Raw genomic sequence first — 18,508 nt, forward strand, 5'->3', positions numbered from 1 at the left:
TCCCTCTGTTTTCCTTCCCTAAAACACTTGTGTACAGGTACGTTATATACGATTTATCATACCATACAATTTATAACAGATGCCCAGAAAAATAAACAGTGCCGCAGTAAGAAACGGCTAGACTGGCAGAACCCAAATGCCAGTCTAGCCAGGTAATTACACTTAGTAGGACTGCTTTATCAGAAATGCCCAGTTAAAAAAAGTAATACCAAACTGAGGAATTACTAGACTGCCTGCACCAAAATGCCTCTCTAGCCACTATTTCCACATACCTTGCATGCTTAGCATGGACATGAAAGACCATTATGATTTATTGCACAATCCTACCCCCTCCCTCCCATCCCCTACCCCAACCTCCAAAATCAGCTCATTGGCCGAGAATGACCTCCACGTCCCTCTTCCTTGTCCCAGTGCTTACGTATGAGGCTCCTTGCCTCCTAGGTAAGTGCTGGGATTAGGAAGAGTGGGACTAGGAGTAATGAAGATTACAGGTAGCTAAATCAGGCATTGCCTATATATACTTCTACCTCGACCCAGTACTTGTGTATGAGGCATAGTGCATAGGGCATAGTGCCTCATACACACGTACTGCCTCATACACAAGTACTGGGATGAGGGTGAATAGGGCTAGGAGTAATTAAGATTACCAATAAGTAATCAAGGCATTAAACACAAGTAGTGGTGCAACACAATTGAGCTGACTGGGCTTCAGCACCCCTCCCCTGAAATTGTGGGCTATGTTGACTTGACCTGGCTGACCTACAGAGCAGTTGCGGTTTCGCTGTTAACAAGGTCCCGGCTCGGAAATTACTAATGTACAGCATTTTGCTGATATTATCTGCATTCAAATGCCAAATTTTGTAGGCAATTGAAATTGTGATGTGGGTTTAGTACTTGCATGCCAGGGGAGAGATTGGAAGGGTATAGAGGGAACAGGAGACCAGTCATTCTCACAGCAGTCCATAAGTGGGTGCTTTCAGACTTAAAGGAGAGAGTTAACTGCTTGTAACATTGAAGCTGCGCTAGAATGGTCTCATTAAAATGCATAAAGAAGTTAGATGCCCCCACACAAATATGTTTTCTCCCCCTACCACATGTGAAGTTAGCGCCTCTCCCAACATTTGAAGGGTTAGCCCCCCTGAAATGTAGGTTTTGTTGCGCCCCTGAACACAAGCACACACACCATTCACCATATATACACACACACACCCAGCCGTCCATACATTTCTATGCACTCTTTCACCATATAGGCACACCCAGGCAGCCACCCATACATTTAAGTGTGCAACCTTTCACCATCCAGGCACAGGCATCCAGGCACCCACCCATACATTTAAGTGTGCACCCTTTCACCATACAGGCACACCCAGGCAGCCACCCATACATTTAAGTGTTCATCCTTTCACCGTACACGCACACCCAGCCACCCATACATTTGTGTGCACCCTTTCACCGTACACTCACACAGACAGTCACCTATACATTTAAGTGTGCACCCTTTCACCATACAGGTACACCCAGTCAGCTACCCATACATTTAAGTGTTCATCCTTCCAACATACACGCACACACACATACATTTGTGCGCACTCTATCACCGTACACTCACACACGCGCACATCATGGGGTTGAGGGGAGTCATAATACTTCAAAAATAAATTATTTCTTTTTGAAGTCACTCTGACTCCATAAAGAAATTATTTCTGTTAAGGACTGAACCATAATGGAAATAATTTCTTTATGAAGTAAGAGTGACTTAAAAAATAAACTATTTATTTTTGAAGTCATAGGGCTTCCCCCACCCCATCACATGGAGGCTTCCAGCCTAGGGTCTTCATGTCATGGGGTAGGCGCAGGCCCTGGACTTCAAAAACAAAGTTTCTTTTTATATTCACTCTGCCTTCATAAAGAAATTATTTCTGTTACAGAAATAATTTCTTTATAAATGCAGAGTGAATTCAAAAAGACACATGAAAAAAAAATTGAAATGTTTTCAAAAGATTTGTATTCCATGTGGGGCCTCCTCCCAGGCCATGTGGATGCGGGCCCTGAGCACAGTAAGTGCTGCAGGGGCCCCTGTTACTCCATTGCATTGCACCACTTCTAGACAGAATTGTAAAGATTAGCCTCCGTCACAACTAGACAGAATTGTAAAGATTAGCCTCTGTCACATCTAGACAGAATTGAGAAGATTAGCATTGCGCCACATCTAGACATTTAGCCTTCGTCACATCTACTGAATTGTGAAAATTAGCATTGTGCCACATCTAGACAGGATTATGAAGATTAGCATTGCGCCACATTCGGACAGGATTGTGAAGATTAGCATGCGTCAATTCTAAATAGCAGTGCCACTAACCAACCGCACTAAACAATCTCACCCCTCTGCATACACCTCTCACACTCTACACAAAAACAACCATACCACCAAAGCCCTACAAACCGCACACACGTCACTACATCGCAACAAAACATACCACACATAGCCTCGCCCAAAACACATGATGGCTACCACCCGAAAAGCACACGAAAAGCACACCTAAACTCAGAAACAGTGTTAACCAAACTGAGGCTGCCAACAGCACATCACAGCTCTCTTGCTCTTTTTCCCACTCAGCCTTACTAGCTCATACCACCCTCTGACCTTTTCAGATCCACCAGAGGGCCAGGGGACCACTCTGGTGGTGATAGTGCATGGTATAAATATCCTTTAACATTAACATAAGATGTCCGTGTCATCCAGTGATGAATCACAGAAAAGAAGGTTGACATTTGTGATGCTAGATCAGGAGTGCAAGGTTTGGGTGTCATTAGCGTAGAGAATAAAAAGGAGGAGGTCAGTTTTTCAATGGAGGAAGTGTACAGGGTACAAAGGAATGGGCCAAGAGCAACATCTTCAGGGATACCATGAGGGAAGGGCTGGGGTTAGAGATGGTTGTGTTCCGTGAAATGGAGAAGGACCGGTGGAAGAGTCAGGAGGCAAACTAGTCCAGAGCTCGATTCCAAGTTGGCTAGGGTATGCAGCAGAAAGGAGTAATCCACTATGTTACAGGCGGCTGATAGTTCAAGTAGAATTGAGATAGAGGATAGTTTGTTGTGGTGTGCAAAGGTATGAAAGTTTTAGATATGGTGTGGGCTATTTTTGTAGAGTGACGGCTGCAGAAACCAAATTGCCGAAGGTCCCAGGTGACATTACTGTCTAGGTAGGTGGAGATTTGTTTAAGACAATTCATTGAAGAGTTTTAGAATAGTGAGGGGGGAGAGAAACAGGCCATAGCTTGCAGGATAACAGAGGCCCGCTAAAGGCTTCTTGATGATTTGTAGGAAGGTTTCTCCTGTAAAGCAGGTGTGGAAAATTCCCACGGAAAGAGCAATGTTAAAGAGGGATCAGGGGTAGGAACAGGGAAAAGATAGGAGCTGCTTCAGTGAGAGCACAGTAGGGTTATATCTGTCTTTAATATTGATAGCAATTCAAAGGGGAGGTAGTGGGGAAGGAGCAAAATGTGGATGGTGGCAGAGGTAAGTGAAGCAGGAGAAGAAAGGTGGGGGAGGGAAGAAGAGGAGGGTATGATGATTTACAAATTCTTGTCACTTCTCCCCGGGGGGGGGGGTGCTTAACTATGAGACTAGGGAGGTGAGGCTGCTACCCAATAGTCCCCCTAGGGATGGAGGGAAAGTGAGAGCTAACAGGGAGAGATTCCTCTCATGGGGATAAGGACTCCCGTTCCGTCAAGGAACTCCCTAACTCTCTTGTCCTTGCACCCATGAAAACCCTAAGGTCTTCAGAGAGTGCATGTGAAGGTACTACAGTGTGTTACTGTAATATTCCCTCCCTTGAGTCTTAACACCACTGAGACGAATAAGAATAAGAATGATGACATACCTTTTTCTAAAAGTACTGGAAAGTGGTGGCCACGAGGAAGCATGAAGGGTACCTCATGGAAACATCCAAAACACTATGACACTGTGCTAGGGTGGGTTTTGCTAGAAGAGATAAAAACAGAGGAAGGACTGAAAGAAGAGAGAAGCTGGCAGGGAGCCAAAAGTCTGGTAAGTTCAAACCTGGGAACATGTCAGCAATGCAGAGAAGTTGGTCCTCAGAAGAAACGACATGGAAGAGTGGAAGTCACAGAGAAGTCCCGTGACCTGGCAGAGAGCCGACTCACTACAGTGCTGGGTAAATCGAGGTGGTGGCATGACTCTGGGAGGTGGACCGTTCGGTCATACAACGATGCAGAGACTGCCAGCCCTAGGCCTTTGTGGAGCTGTGCAGGTGAACCAGAAAGAAGCGCTGAGCAAACAGCAAACCGCTCGCGGCCCCGGGAAGTACCGGACACGTGTTCTCAACACAAACAAGGTAACGGGAACTGCGGGGTCCAGGCAGACCCAAAGAGTCAAGAAAGCCTCAGGAGTAATCTTCTCTGTCACAGTAGTGATACCCAGAGAACCAAGAGTCTCCCTCATCACAGTGGTGATACCCAGAGAACCACGACTCAAGAAAGCCTTGGGAGTATTCTTCCTCATCACAGTAGTGATACCCAGAGAACCACGAGTCAAGAGAGCCTCTGGAGTAATCTCCCTCGTCAGAGTGGTGACATCCAGAGAACCAAGAGTCAAGAGAGCCCTGGGAGTAATCTCCTTCATCACAATAGTGACTTCCAGAGTCAAGAAAGACTAAGGAGTAATCTCCCTCATCACAGTCGTGGCATCCAGAGCACCCACAGTCAAGAATGCTTCAGGAGTAATCTCCCTTGTCACAGTAGTGATATCCAAAGGTCTTAAAATCTAGAGTGCATCAGGAAGAATATCACTCGTCACAGTGATAATCCAAGTAGCACTAAAGAGGATTCTAGACAACAAGTGCTATCTGGAGATAATCTTTATAACATCCTATGATAGGGAAGAATTGCTAGAACTGTAAAGCAAGCTTTCAGAAGCCCTTGGGGAGAAGTGAAGAAGTTTTTGAGGACTATTGTCAAAGAATATCCCAAGGGAGCCTTCAAGACTGTGCGAGGTGGGTTAGAAGACAGGAGTCATTCTACTGACCACACTTTCTTTGTGGAATTAGAAACTAGAGCAAAAGATTGATAAGAAAGAGCTAAAGGTTGAGCAAGTTTACCAGGCAAAGGGAGCCATTCCCCTGGTGCTATTTTCATTTGGATGCTGAACCCCTTTGTAGACTTGTGGTAGGGTTAGAGTAGGTTTTTGGATAGAGGACAGACCTTTTCATTTGGACAAACATCCTGCTGATGACCACCCGAGTTGATATTTATTTAGGCAGGGATAACCCTTTACATATAGGGAGAGGTAGGACATTTTCTTTATATTTCAAATACAACTTGTTGAAACATGCCACCCCTTTGTCCGGCTCCTTTCTCCACCACACCCCAAGGGGTGTAATGGGGGGTGTCACATATTTTGGTAATTTTAGATGAGACCTATTTGGCAAAGTTGTTGGTGGATGGGGAAGAAGAGATTGTGCAAGGGTGAGGAGGGCCAGCAAGGCTTGTAAAGTGATTGTAAAGTGGTTGAGAGCTTGCAAGGGTAAGAATTGAGAGAAGTAATTGGATTGGTGAAGTAGGAAGATTTAGCAGAGTCAGCGGCTATATTGAAGCACAGGAGAGCATTCTTGTAGGTCAGGAGAAGAAGGGGAGTACGGTCTTTGTGCCATTTGTGAAGGTAACTTTGGATGTCTGCCTTCAGATGGCTGATATGAGGTGTGATCCAGTGTTGGAGGCAAGAGGTAGATGGAGTGATGGTGTTATAGTCATAGTGATGATCAAATGGTGTTCAGAGAGCCTGGTTGAAGTCAGAGAAGGCCTGTTCAATATAGGAAGCCTGGAGGGGAGCAGGAAAGAGGAGGGAGGACCTGATTTGGGTTACATAGGAGGGCAAGGAGGAATGCGTAAGTTGTGCTTTGAGATAGTATTGATGGGTGTGCACAGGTAAGGAGTGGAATGCTGAGGGTGAAGTGGAGGATAGATTGTTCAGATATGGAGGAGTCGATGTCAAGATAGGAGGAGGAACGTGAAGAGGAGAGGAAAACAAAGTGAAGAGAGTTAGCCCTGGAGCAAGTGGGAAGGTTGTATTGTCAGGTAGGTGACTAGTCAGACAGAGGGGAGTCAAGTTCTAGTTGATGGGTAGGTTAGATAATGACAATATTGAAGTCTTCCATGCTGAGTACAGGGCCTTCAGTGGGAATGGAGTCAAGGAGCAGTTCTCGATCAGAGAAAAGGATTTGAAAGGGGGCCGGAAGCCGATAAATTAGGATGATGGTGGGAGGGACAGGATGGAGGAGTTGGGGCTGTGAATTCAGGAATGAAAAAGGTAGAACGTTGAGTGTAAGAGGAAAATGGGGGAGGTTTGTTTATCATTAGGTCAAGCCCCATCCTCATTCAGAATAGTAGAAGGTGTGGGAGAAGGTGGCAGAACCAGTGTGCAAGGTAGCAGGGGTAGCAGAGTCATGGGGGAGTGGTCCATGTCTCTGTGATGCACAGGGTTGCAGGTGTATTGATGTGAGCAGCAAAGAGGTCAGTTGTAAAGGAGGATTTTGCACAAATATATTGGGAATTTCAGAGACCATGTCAGGTTTACATGGCTGGGTGTCCAAAGGATGCAGTGCTGGCGCATTCCATGGCGGCTCGATTAAATCTCCCAACATACCACCAACATGGCAGACTGGAATAAGGAGCCAAGGAATGGGAGACATGGCGCTGTACAATCAAGTATGTTTGCCACTGTTAATTTATCTACCCATCACCTCTCTAATTCCCATGACCTTCCTTCTAACCTGACACCACGCTCTCTTGATCTCCCAGTACTAACCTCGTTTTTTTTCTCTGAAAACCGCATTTGGCTCCCCCTGACATTAGGTACTGAACTCTGTGTATAGACACTCTGCCTGGCATTTTTGTATTTGACCCTGGAATGTCATTTGGATACCCTTGGACTTGTGTTGGCACTTTTACATGCTTGTGATTCTTTGCACCTGTCCCTTGGTCCTGTCTGTGTGCGGTGGTTAGGCCTTTGCCATTTTTGCCATTTCTGTCATGGACCGGGTTTAGTAGGACATTGCATAGGTGTCATGAGAGAGAAAGACGGCTGGATTCCAAAGTTATATTTTGTCTATAATGTTGGTGTTGGAGTAGAATCCAGGCATCAATAAGCCACTCCACTTATCTCTTGTTGTTAAATATTGGGTTTGTGCAGGTTTTTCTCGTGAGATACGGTTCGAGGGGTTTAGATACACTACACACGGAAGGGATAAGGTGGAAAGAATTGAAGAGTATGCCCCTTCTGCGTATATATATATATATATATATATATATATATATATATATATATATAAAAAAGAGGTGGTAATAGGTTTCGCTCAGTGAACATTAGGAAATATAGCTCTCTACAATGGCGTCTGATAAAACAAAAAGTTATGATGATAAATATGTAGAAGACTTACTAGCCCAAGCCTCGCTCTTTTTAGAAGGTGAGGGTCCTTTAATAAACAATCTAAGTAATTGGGATGAATTGGTGCAAATGAAAAAAAGACTCATAAGGACCGAACTCCATGGTTTGATTATGATAGAGTATCTGAGATCTGGTACGTTACCACAGGGTCTGGTTTTGCGGAATGAAACGCGATTATTTCTGGACGATAAACAGTTCATACTCCAGTGGAGCTACATAGCTAACAAATGCGGTCGCGACTGGGTAATTTTAATTATTGACATGGCTGATTTTTTTAACTAAATCCTTCGAATTAGGTTTGAATGAACAAGTCAGTTGGAAGCACAATGCTTAGAGGCTCATCTTCAACTAGAACTAATCCTTATGGGACTTTTTTTTAGCCCCCTCCGATTTGTTTTTGAATACTTACCAGCTTCTATTTAATAAAAGATAGGATCATTGCACTGCATCTTAATAGACCAATCTGTTATATATACGCACACTACACCTGTACTCACATTGGGAGGGTCCGGGGTCATAGTGCACGTTTTGCCCTTCCCCCTCCGAATTTAGTAGATGGTGTTGTTGCGTGCTCTGCCATCTGTGTGTGCGGTGCATACTTTCGTCTACAAGTCGCTTTGGTGTGTGAGTGAGTTTACGGCTCCCGACTATATTTCAAGAACAATGGATAGCTTATGCTAGTGGCTGCTGTGCGAGACACGTGACTTTTTCGCGTGTCCGTACAAAGCCATGATGCGGTAGTAATCACATGACTTGATGCGACGCTCTGGAATGAAGTATAACTTCCGGGTCGGGTCGCTTACATCTCAAGCAGGAGTATGCTGATCCGTGAGGGAAGCTAACCACCAGTCCCGACCTAGAAAGGCTGAGACGCGGTAAGCTACACTCACTTAAATGATGCACGTTTGAGATAGTTAAATAATGTTGAAGCTGTAGGGACGTTTATAGATAATTCGGTCTTAACGCTCCGTTATTTGTAACTGCTGGCTTTGGCTATTTTAGTGAAACGTGCTGCAAGTGGGTAACTGGGATTGACGCATACGTGTGTGGCAGCAGTATGGGCAGCCTCTACAATTAAGAGTCAACAACGCACGAAAATGCACAAAAGGTACGAAAGGTCTGCACTAGATGTTGCTACGGATTTGAATGTACTGCGGTCTGTTGTAAGAGCAACCTCATCCAACTGGCAAAAACCTAGACAAGAGATCATTACGACCCAGGCGGTAAGTTACCGCCTGGGCCGTGACTTTACCACCATGGCGTAAACTATGTTTACGCCATGGTGGTTGGCGGACTTACCGCCCCATTCCGAGTTTGGCGGGGCGGTAAGTCCCCAATCCCCATTTACCCTTCCCCATTCCCATTTTTGCCCCATAGGGCATAATGGGAGTGGGGAAGGCGTTAATCACGCCACCGTAAATTACGGTGGCGTAATTAACTCCATGGTCCCTTAGCGCCATGGATTTTAACGCCTGCAAAAAGCAGGTGTTAAATCCGCCATGGCGCTAAGGGACCTCATACTCAGGCGGTAAGGGTCGGCGCTGTTTACGGCGCCGTAAACCCCTTACCGCCTGAGCTGTAATGAGGCCCTGTCTATTCTAATAACATCTAGTTTTGAACAGTGGGGACAGTCTGTTGTTGGCTCCATTGGATTCAAAGTGCCTGTGTTTTAGGAGCTTTCTGTAGACAACGTGAGTCAGAAATACACACTAATTGACTTTTTTAACTTGAATAAAAAAACCTAGGCAGTTAGAGTCTTATGATTCATTTGTGCATAGAGGAGTACTTAACACTTTATGGATTTTATGTCAAGTGGATTTTTTTCTACTTACTTTTTCTTTCTTTCTTTCCATTTCATTCCTCTGTGTGATCAGGGTGTTCTTCGTCTACTAATAAGACACTTCCCCAGTTACCAAGTTCAAGTTTTACAGTGAATTCTTGGGGCTAGTGGTAAGTTTTACCGAGGTCAATAATAGCCTAGGTAAATGGACAGCAGATTGCATTAAATTAGTTTTCTGATGACTGTTCTGGTTTCTTTTTTTCCTCTCTCTCCGTATGTTCCTGTGTTCTTTGGTGGTCCACTCCTCAGTAAATGTTTGAAGCACTACAATGAGAGACAGCTCAAAACAGGCCATTGAAATCCTGATGTTGGTCTACAGCAATTAATTGAAGTTGAAGATATGTTGACAGGGCACTTTTTGGTCCCCTGACGAAGTTCTAAAAGTGATGCTTATTAACCTATGAACGAAACATGTTGGGTTGTTTAAGGCACCATAAATAGAGGTGGTGTTAGATAACAATTCACTAGGTAGGGTGTTCACCCTAGTAGCAGATATATGAGGTTGAAAATCCCATAGATTCATATAAGATCAATTTTGGAATAACTCCTGATCAAAGGATTCCAGGATGCTACCTACCAATGCTTTGTTTTGCACATTATTAGGGATAGTGTCTGTCACAAATTGTATTTAATTATATTTGTATAGGCAGTGTAGTTTGTTGTGGGGGTGCTAAAGGTATATTTACATTGTTTTTTAAATATTTTTTGTACAGATGGTTTTTAAGAAATGTGCACAAAGTTTTACACATTTTTTATTGTGATGTATGTTCATAAAATAAATTGGTTTTTGATATATTAATAAATTGGTTAAGAATATTTTAACATTTTGTGACTCGGTACCTATTTGGTCCATGGACCGGGTTTAGTAGGACATTGCATAGGTGTCATGAGAGAGAAAGACGGCTTGATTCCAAAGTTATATTTTGTCTATAATGTTGGTGTTGGAGTAGAATCCAGGTGTCAATAAGCCACTCCACTTATCTCTTGTTGTTAAATATTGCCATTTCTCTCATGCCTCGTGTCACTCGTACAGGTTTCCTGATCGATGGACAGGAGGAATATGGTCTGCAACTAGGTTCACCATCACTTTCTTCAATGTCCTAGGTAGGTGTTCATTCATATTGATCCATTCTGTATCCGGTATCCTTGGGTTTTTTGTCTAATGTAGTTCTTTGTTTTTTTCTGCAGCCTGGGGGCCAGAGCTGTTGATGACTGCTTATTCCCCTACCTTTTCAGCTCACCCAGGGAAACTCCAGTTGCCAAATTGTGCTATTTGAAGTTAGGTGTTACCCCATTGCATTTTTGCCAAATTGTGCTATTTGAAGTTAGGTGTTACCCCATTGCATTTTTGCCAAATTGTGCTATTTGAAGTTAGGTGTTACCCCATTGCATTTTTGCCAAATTGTGCTATTTGAAGTTAGGTGTTACCCCATTGCATTTTTGCCAAATTGTGCTATTTGAAGTTAGGTGTTACCCCATTGCATATTTGCTGCCTACCACTATTCCTGCGCATATTCCGTTTACAAAGCCACATTTTTCAGATAACACCCACATTGCTACTCCCACTCTGCTCACACAACGCCAGCGCAGTACTGCAGAAAATGCTAACTATATTACTCATCCTCTGTACAATGGCCACGCCCGCATCCCCAGACATTCCCATCCAGGATACTGACTCAGGAGCCCCCCCTCCCCAGCCAGGCACTAGTCTCACCTACACAACTAGGTACTATCCTGACCCTTCCTACCCAAGATATCATTGCAAGTCAGGTCCTACTACTCTTGCCTCCCACCCTTGCACTACCACCGAAAGAAACAACAAACTTCGCGCTAGACTCTCTAAACTTCATGAGCCGCCCCGAAGATTCCTATCTGATTCCAAATGCGAAGCCAAAAGTTCTACCAAAGGCACCACTATCCCCACAACCAAGTCCAAACCTATCATTCATACAAACATCTCGGCAAAAACGGATGTACATTCTTACAAAGGAGCTCTCCTCAATACCAGATCATTGGTCGCACATGCCCTTGATATTGCAGACCTAATTATCAAAGACAAATTAGACTTTATTGCTCTAACTGAAACGTGGCTCCACAATGCAGCAGGCCCATCTCTAATGCTAGCCATCCCAGACGGCTACACTATATCTAGGCAGGACCGGGTAGGTAACCGGGGCGGTGGCATCGCCATCATATCGAAAGTAAGTTTAGCTCTCAGACTAGCCCCGACCCAAACTCTGCAATCGTGTGAATCCCTCACCGCCAAACTCCCCATAAACAATACCCAATCCCTCACTATCCACCTGATCTACAGACCACCAGGTCCACTCGGAACCTTCGAGGAAGATCTACACAACCTAATTTCTAACAATGCGAAAACCACTTCACAACTACTGCTACTAGGGGACCTTAACTTAGGGTTCAACGACCCAGCAGACATACATGCCTCTACCATAGCCAATACGATCTCATCACTCGGACTCTCACAAAAAGTCAACCTACCCACCCACCTGAAGGGTAGAACCCTAGACTGGGTTGCTGATGCCAATTGCTCAGCGGTCATCTCCGCCACCCCACCACTACCTTGGACCGACCATTCGCTGGTCTCATTTAACCTATTGACCTCTAGATCACCTACCACAACTGTGTCACTGGCACCACCCTGCCTCACAAGAAACAAGAAAAATATCTCAATAGAAAAAATCATCCCAGCTATCCTTCCAACCCTAAACGCATTGCCAGACATTCTAGATCCCAACACACTAGTTCACGAATATAATAAAATCATGTTAACTACCATGGACAAAATTGCCCCACTCAAACTTCGCACTAAAGCCTAAAACCCATTTAAACAAATGGTACACACCCGAACTCAAAGTCCTCCGCCTAAAAAAGCGCAAATGTAAAGCTGATTGGAAATTATGCCCCTCCAGTGAAAAGAAAGCCATCCTGGACACGATTTCTCGTCATTACAAAGCTGAAATCTGCTTAGCTAAACGGAATTCCTATAACATCCGCATTGCCAACTCCAACTCAAGTATGAAGGAGCTCTTCTCCATACTGAAGGAACTTGAGTCACCCATAGCCACACCCGACACCTGCACTAAGAACCAGACCTGGTGCACAGACATCCAACAAGCACTAGCAAATAAAATAAACACCCTACAAAATAAAATTCATCTAAAAAAAGATTCCCTAAACCTCACTAACCCTCCCACATCTCCGCCCAAAGCCTCACCAAGTACACACACTAACTCATTCACCTTCTCTAAAACTACCACCCTTGAGGTTGAGAAAATCATCCTCTCTCTTAAACCATCAAACTGTAAAGGCGATATCTGCCCTGCACACATAATAAAGGACGCAGCCAGAGACCTGTCACCCTTTATCTCTAAACTTATAAACGCCTCCTTCTCCTCAGGCAGTATCCCTTCCAACTTAAAACAATCTTGGGTACTCCCCCTCCTCAAAAAACAGACGCTCGATCCCCTCATCCCCACCAACTACCGACCCATCACAACGGTACCCTTCCTACTGAAAATCTTGGACAAAGTTGCCTATGTCCAGATTCAAAAATACCTAGAACTACACAAGCTACTAGGCGCCAGACAATCAGGTTTCCGCCCATTACACGGCACGGAAACAGCCCTCATCGATCTGAAAACCCAAATTGATGATCTGAGGGACAAGGGCAAGACAGCACTCCTCCTCTTACTCGACCTCTCCGCGGCTTTCGACCTCGTCGACCACAAGGTCCTCTGCAGACACCTTGACTCAGCTGCTCATTTCTCCCCAGAAGCTATCAAATGGATTGAATCCTTTCTGAGTGAGAGAACTATGAGAGTCTTCTCCCCTTCAGCAGCAGCAGACCCCTCTCCTATCACTTGCGGAGTCCCGCAGGGCTCATGCGTCTCCCCCACACTATATAACATCTTCACCAAACCCCTGTTCGACGATCTGGACCATCTGGGTGTCACCTACACTAATTATGCTGATGACACTCAGATTCTCCTCCCACTTTCAGGGGATCACAGTAAGGACAGTGAGTTGGTGAATAGGGTATATCTCATCATTCAGGCATGGATGGCATCTCATGGTCTATGCTTGAATGATGACAAGACAGAGCTCATCATCTTAGGTACCCCTGCTAATATCAACAAACTAGGCCTTGAATATGCCGAATTCAACATAGATGGTAATCTCATCAGAGTATCCAGGGAAGTAAAAACCCTTGGCTTTTATCTGGATGCCACTATGTCATTCACTAAACAGGTTAACTCACTAGCATCTACCACTGCGTACACTTGCAAATTAATAAGGGCAGGCAGACCATTCCTATCCAATGACAGCTGCCTGATCCTGGCAAGAGCACTCATACTATCTAGGCTTGATTATTGTAATGCCCTCTATAGCGGTGCCAACAAAGCCATTATCCACAGGCTCCAAATCCTACAAAACAATGCCTTGAGAGCGGCCCTCGGCATTAATAAGAGAGATCATATCTCAACCACTAGACGCCAACAGAAATGGCTCTCTACAGACAACAAAATCAAACTAAAGTTGGCCTCCCTAACCCATAAAGCCCTCAACAATGCCGCCCCCAGTTATCTGATGGACAAGGTAAAGAGAAAGTCCTCCATCCGACAAACAAGAACTATCAATTCCAACCGTCTGATAATTCCCAGATTCAAACTCTCCACCATTGGTGGGAACAGTTTCCCGGTGAAAGCTGCCACGCTCTGGAACTCTCTGCCTCACAACCTAAGAGCTGACCAACCATACTTGCACTTTAGAAGACACCTCATCAGTCACCTTAACTCCAATAACCCTTGTATTTAGCTGCACTTTCTACACCTATGTATAGATAGTGATACTCTTGTTCGTGATTCTGCCTTTGCCTCTAACAGCCCTGCACACTTCTGTACACTTACCTCCTGTATAGATATTGACTTTTAATGTTTGAAGACTTGTATACCTCTTATTCCTGTAATCCTGAATATTCTTTTAGGTTTACCCGCCTCTAACAGCCCTGTACATATCTGTATATTCACCCCTGCATAGATATTGACTTTGTATGTATGAAGATTTGTATATTTTATTCCTGTAATTCTGATTATTTTTATTACTTCTTCAAAGTGTATATTTCTGCAACATTGTAAGCTTCGAATTATCTTTTGCCTGCGCCCTGTTGCCCCTGGGTAAGGTGCGCCATACAAATAAATAAACAAACAAACAAACAAACAAACAAACAAACAAACAAACAAACAAACAAACAAACAAACAAACAAACAAACACAACAGAACATAAGGGGTGTTTAGGGCAATCCTCACAGGTAAATCCTCTTGGTGAACCCACTCATCCTGACATAAGTCTGACCCCAACTATAAGAGTTGGGAGAAGAGAAGTGTGGGAATAGGACAGTAGGCGAGAGGGATAGATAAGAGCAGTTTAGTCTGGTAGGGTGTCTTTTGTGGGTTGGGCGAGTGACTAGATCATGATAGGGATGAGAGGAGAATGATGGGGAGGAAATGAAGGGGTTGGTTGAGGGGAAATTAACCTGCCACGAGGGAGCTGAATTAGAAGTTGGAGTGAGAGATGTATTTTGGAAATGAGAAGGAGCAGTTGAGGGAGAGTGTGGCAGTGCAGAGGGGAAGGGCATCAAGAAGGTGGTTTCCTAGGCCACAGAGTTGGAGTAGTAGTGAATCAGGCCAAAGGCAAAAGCGAAGTGCAAGTAGGCAAGGTGGGATGCAAATTACAAAGATGGCAGACCATTTGTCAGATGGACAGAGGCAACCAAACAATGCGGTACTACAATTTCAAACTAGGCCAAAGTAGTTACACTTAATTTACGGCTTGCAGCGATGGTAAATGCAGTGGTACAATTTATATCAGGGACAAGCAGACAAAAATGCAGTAGTACAATTTATGTCAGGGCCAGATATGACCAAACATGCAGTCGTACAATTTAAATCAGGCCCAGGGGGACAGTCAAAATGCAGTAGTGGACAACAGAGAGGGTCAAAGGGGTAGATCACAGTTGTGAGTGAGTTTTCAAGGAAGCTTTAAATTACTTCACTGGTGAGGTGAGAGAATACTATGAAGAAGGGGGGAGTAGGGCATGGGAGCATCTGGCCCGAACAGGGACAAGCAGACTTTGCTCTTAGAAGTGACACTCTTTGAATATGGAGAGAGGATGTAAGTACTTATCAAAAGTTAGGACTTGCCTATGAGGGCTTGGCCTGACTCCTCTATGGCCTGTTGAATATCAGGAGGATTGAGGAGGGTTGTGTAGGCCTGGAGTCTACTCTGTACATCCTGCTCGTGGGAGAGTGGTTTTGGGGTGCTGAGCACTACGTCTTCACCCTTCTAGGCACCGGAATTAAGAATTAAGAATAATGTGCAGGGCAAGAGAGAGGGCCGAGGGAGGCTCTGATTGCTTCTACAGTCATCTGATAGGCCTCAGTCTATGAATGCCCAGTGCAACCATGCAAGGGTCTGTTGAAGACAGAGTTAGGAGGATGTAGGTGGGCTGTGTAGGCCTCAATCTGACACTGTGGATTCTGCCTATGGGTGGTGAAAGGGGAGCTGAACGCTCCATCGTTGCACTTCTCTGCGCACAGATTGAATGAGCAAAGATGTGCAGGACAAGAGAGAGGGTGGCAGAATGCTCTGACGGATCTCGTAACTCAGCATATGAGGACCCAGGTATTTTTGCTTGCTATAGTTGAGACCGAAGGAAAAACGGTTACATTGCGGAGGCTGGCATGTAAATAGTTTTGCTCTGGAACTTAAGTGGAATGTGCTGCAATCTGAAATGTTTCTACTGTGCCTGTTCCCTGGCTTATAAGACAGAGAAGATTCCCACAACTCTGATTGGCCAAAATTCTTTGCAGTTTGGACAGTGAAGTTAGTCGAAGTTCAGAAATATTTTAGTCAATCATTGGTCAAAACTGGTAAACAATCCACTCTGTGATTTGTTCTTTTTAAACTGTATTTTACCATTCTTATAATGCTGGACCGTGCACCCAAAGCCATATTGACTTTATGGCAATAAGATCCGACTTAGGAAAGATAGGATATCCTGGAAAGTTGGTCTCGAAATGTAAAAAGCTTAAGGACTGCCCTGGCTGAAGTAGAAAGTGTGTTGTAATGTTCAATGACCTGGTAGAAAAACCTCCTGCCACCTCTATTGGATAGGCAAAAATAAGGTTTTCAAATCTTATCGGTAGAGAACTGCACTCTGTGAAAAGGGATGGATCACTGAAGCTTTTCAGACTGAATGATAGACTTAAGTCCATAAACTGCTTTATGAGCCAAGCAAAGAGCCTTTTTGCTGGATTTCGCTGCTAGACGGAGACATGTGGTCGTAGGGCTAGTTTGCAGTGGAGATATGCCACCAGATTCAGTGCACTCTGCAGTTTATGAATGGCCAAGGCAGGAAGTCCCAGGTAGACTGCATTGCAATAATTGACCCTTTAAGTCACAAAGGTCTTTATTAAGGTAACGTGGGCATTTGATTAAACAAATCTTAACATTTTCTGAAAGTATCTCAGCTGGGAAAGTCCAAGCTCAGCTGTTGAAGGTACATGAGCTGCAAAGGAAAATAAAGCATTGATTTTTTTAACAGATTTTTCAGAGTAGTAACTGGAGTGGCCATACATGTGGGCCAATCCTATGATAACCAGCATTCTGTGGGACAGTGGGTCAGAAGGATTTCTGGTTTACCCGCAGTCTGTTTAAGGTGATTCAGGCACTTTCAATGATCAACGGCACTCAGACAAGATCTAAATGTCTGTGCCGTGTCATTGATGCTATCAAACAACTGGACAATAGTAGGGTTAAATGATACTTTTCATCAGCAGTAAAGCGTTGACAGGTTTCCACGCCCCCCTATGGTATCATATCCGGTCCCTAGGGGTTCTGGGGTGGGATGTGACAACATAGGTGTTGACCCGGATGTTCCGCCTGGCCAAACTTTCAACCTGGAAGTGATGTAGATGTGTGTAACAGGAACTTGGTCCCTGTTGTGGTTGTCCCACCGGGTGTTTCGTTATAGGGGGTGTTTGTCCGGTCCCCCAAAAGCCTGGAGCCTCTAGGGTGCCCATATGAGGGGTGCCCTAACCCGGAAGTTGGTAAGTGTGTTTATCTGAAAGGCCCACCTTGGTATTTTATGTGAATGTGTGTTTCCCAGGAAGACCTGGATGTGCCCTCAGAAAGAGTTGGATGTGTTGTGCAGGGTTTTAGAATGGTGAGGCGGCTGAAGATGATGCATGTGGGGCGGCCCCTTTAGGGGTGGGGCGTGTAGGGTGCATATATATATATACATCAGGGTTTGGCTTGGAGGTACAAGCCACTCCTGAAGCCCTGGAAAATCTTGAAAGATTAGTGCCCTCGATACCAGGAATTATGACGAGCTACAGCTACTATTCTCAGAATAATACCGATACCGAGGTCTTCAACAACCTTCAAAAATATTGCAGCCCTGAAAGTCTGCTGGCCGCGACAAGGGTCGGCGACGGGGAACCTGATGACGCAGCGGCTCTGGATGAGCTGTGTGAAAGCCAGGCAGTGATCCCTGTTGAGGACCCATATGAAGATGTGAATGTTTTAGAGAGGCTGTTTACAGAGGACTCCATGACACCGGCAAAAGAACCAGCGGCTGATGACAAGTTCTTTATGGACATTGCTAGCGTCGCCGAGGGAAACAAAAGTTCTCTAACGTGCACTACGGTAAGTAGTAAAATTATGTGTGTGTGTGTGCGTGTGCGTGTGCGTGTGTGCGTGTGTGCGTGTGTGTGGGTGTGAAAAATCTGTGATAACATATGCTCGAGGGTTGAACTTCTTTCTTTTTTGAATTGCAGAAAACGCCCGATAAGATTGACGGTTCAGTGGTTTTGACTGACGCATGCAACACCGTTAATAGTTATTGGGTGTGCTGTTCAAAAAAGGATAGAAAGCTCAGCATATCCGGATGGGGCTATGTGTAAGGAATGTGGCATTTTAAAACGTTTTGAAAGTTCTGATGAAGAAGAAGATGAAGCAATGACCCTTTTGGAGTCTGTAACGGTTGAAGCTTTTGCGGCGCGTGTTGTGAGAACATGTTTAAAGTGTGACTATTACCGATGGTATGAAGGGCATAAATTGGAAGACCCTCTGCAGGATGGCCATGCTTGTTTACTACCGAATTATGAAATTGGAGCAAT

This window comes from Ambystoma mexicanum, chromosome 5q (genome assembly GCF_040938575.1).
Source record: "Ambystoma mexicanum isolate Mex_15411 chromosome 5q, UKY_AmexF1_1, whole genome shotgun sequence".
In the NCBI taxonomy this organism is placed as follows: Eukaryota; Metazoa; Chordata; class Amphibia; order Caudata; family Ambystomatidae; genus Ambystoma; species Ambystoma mexicanum.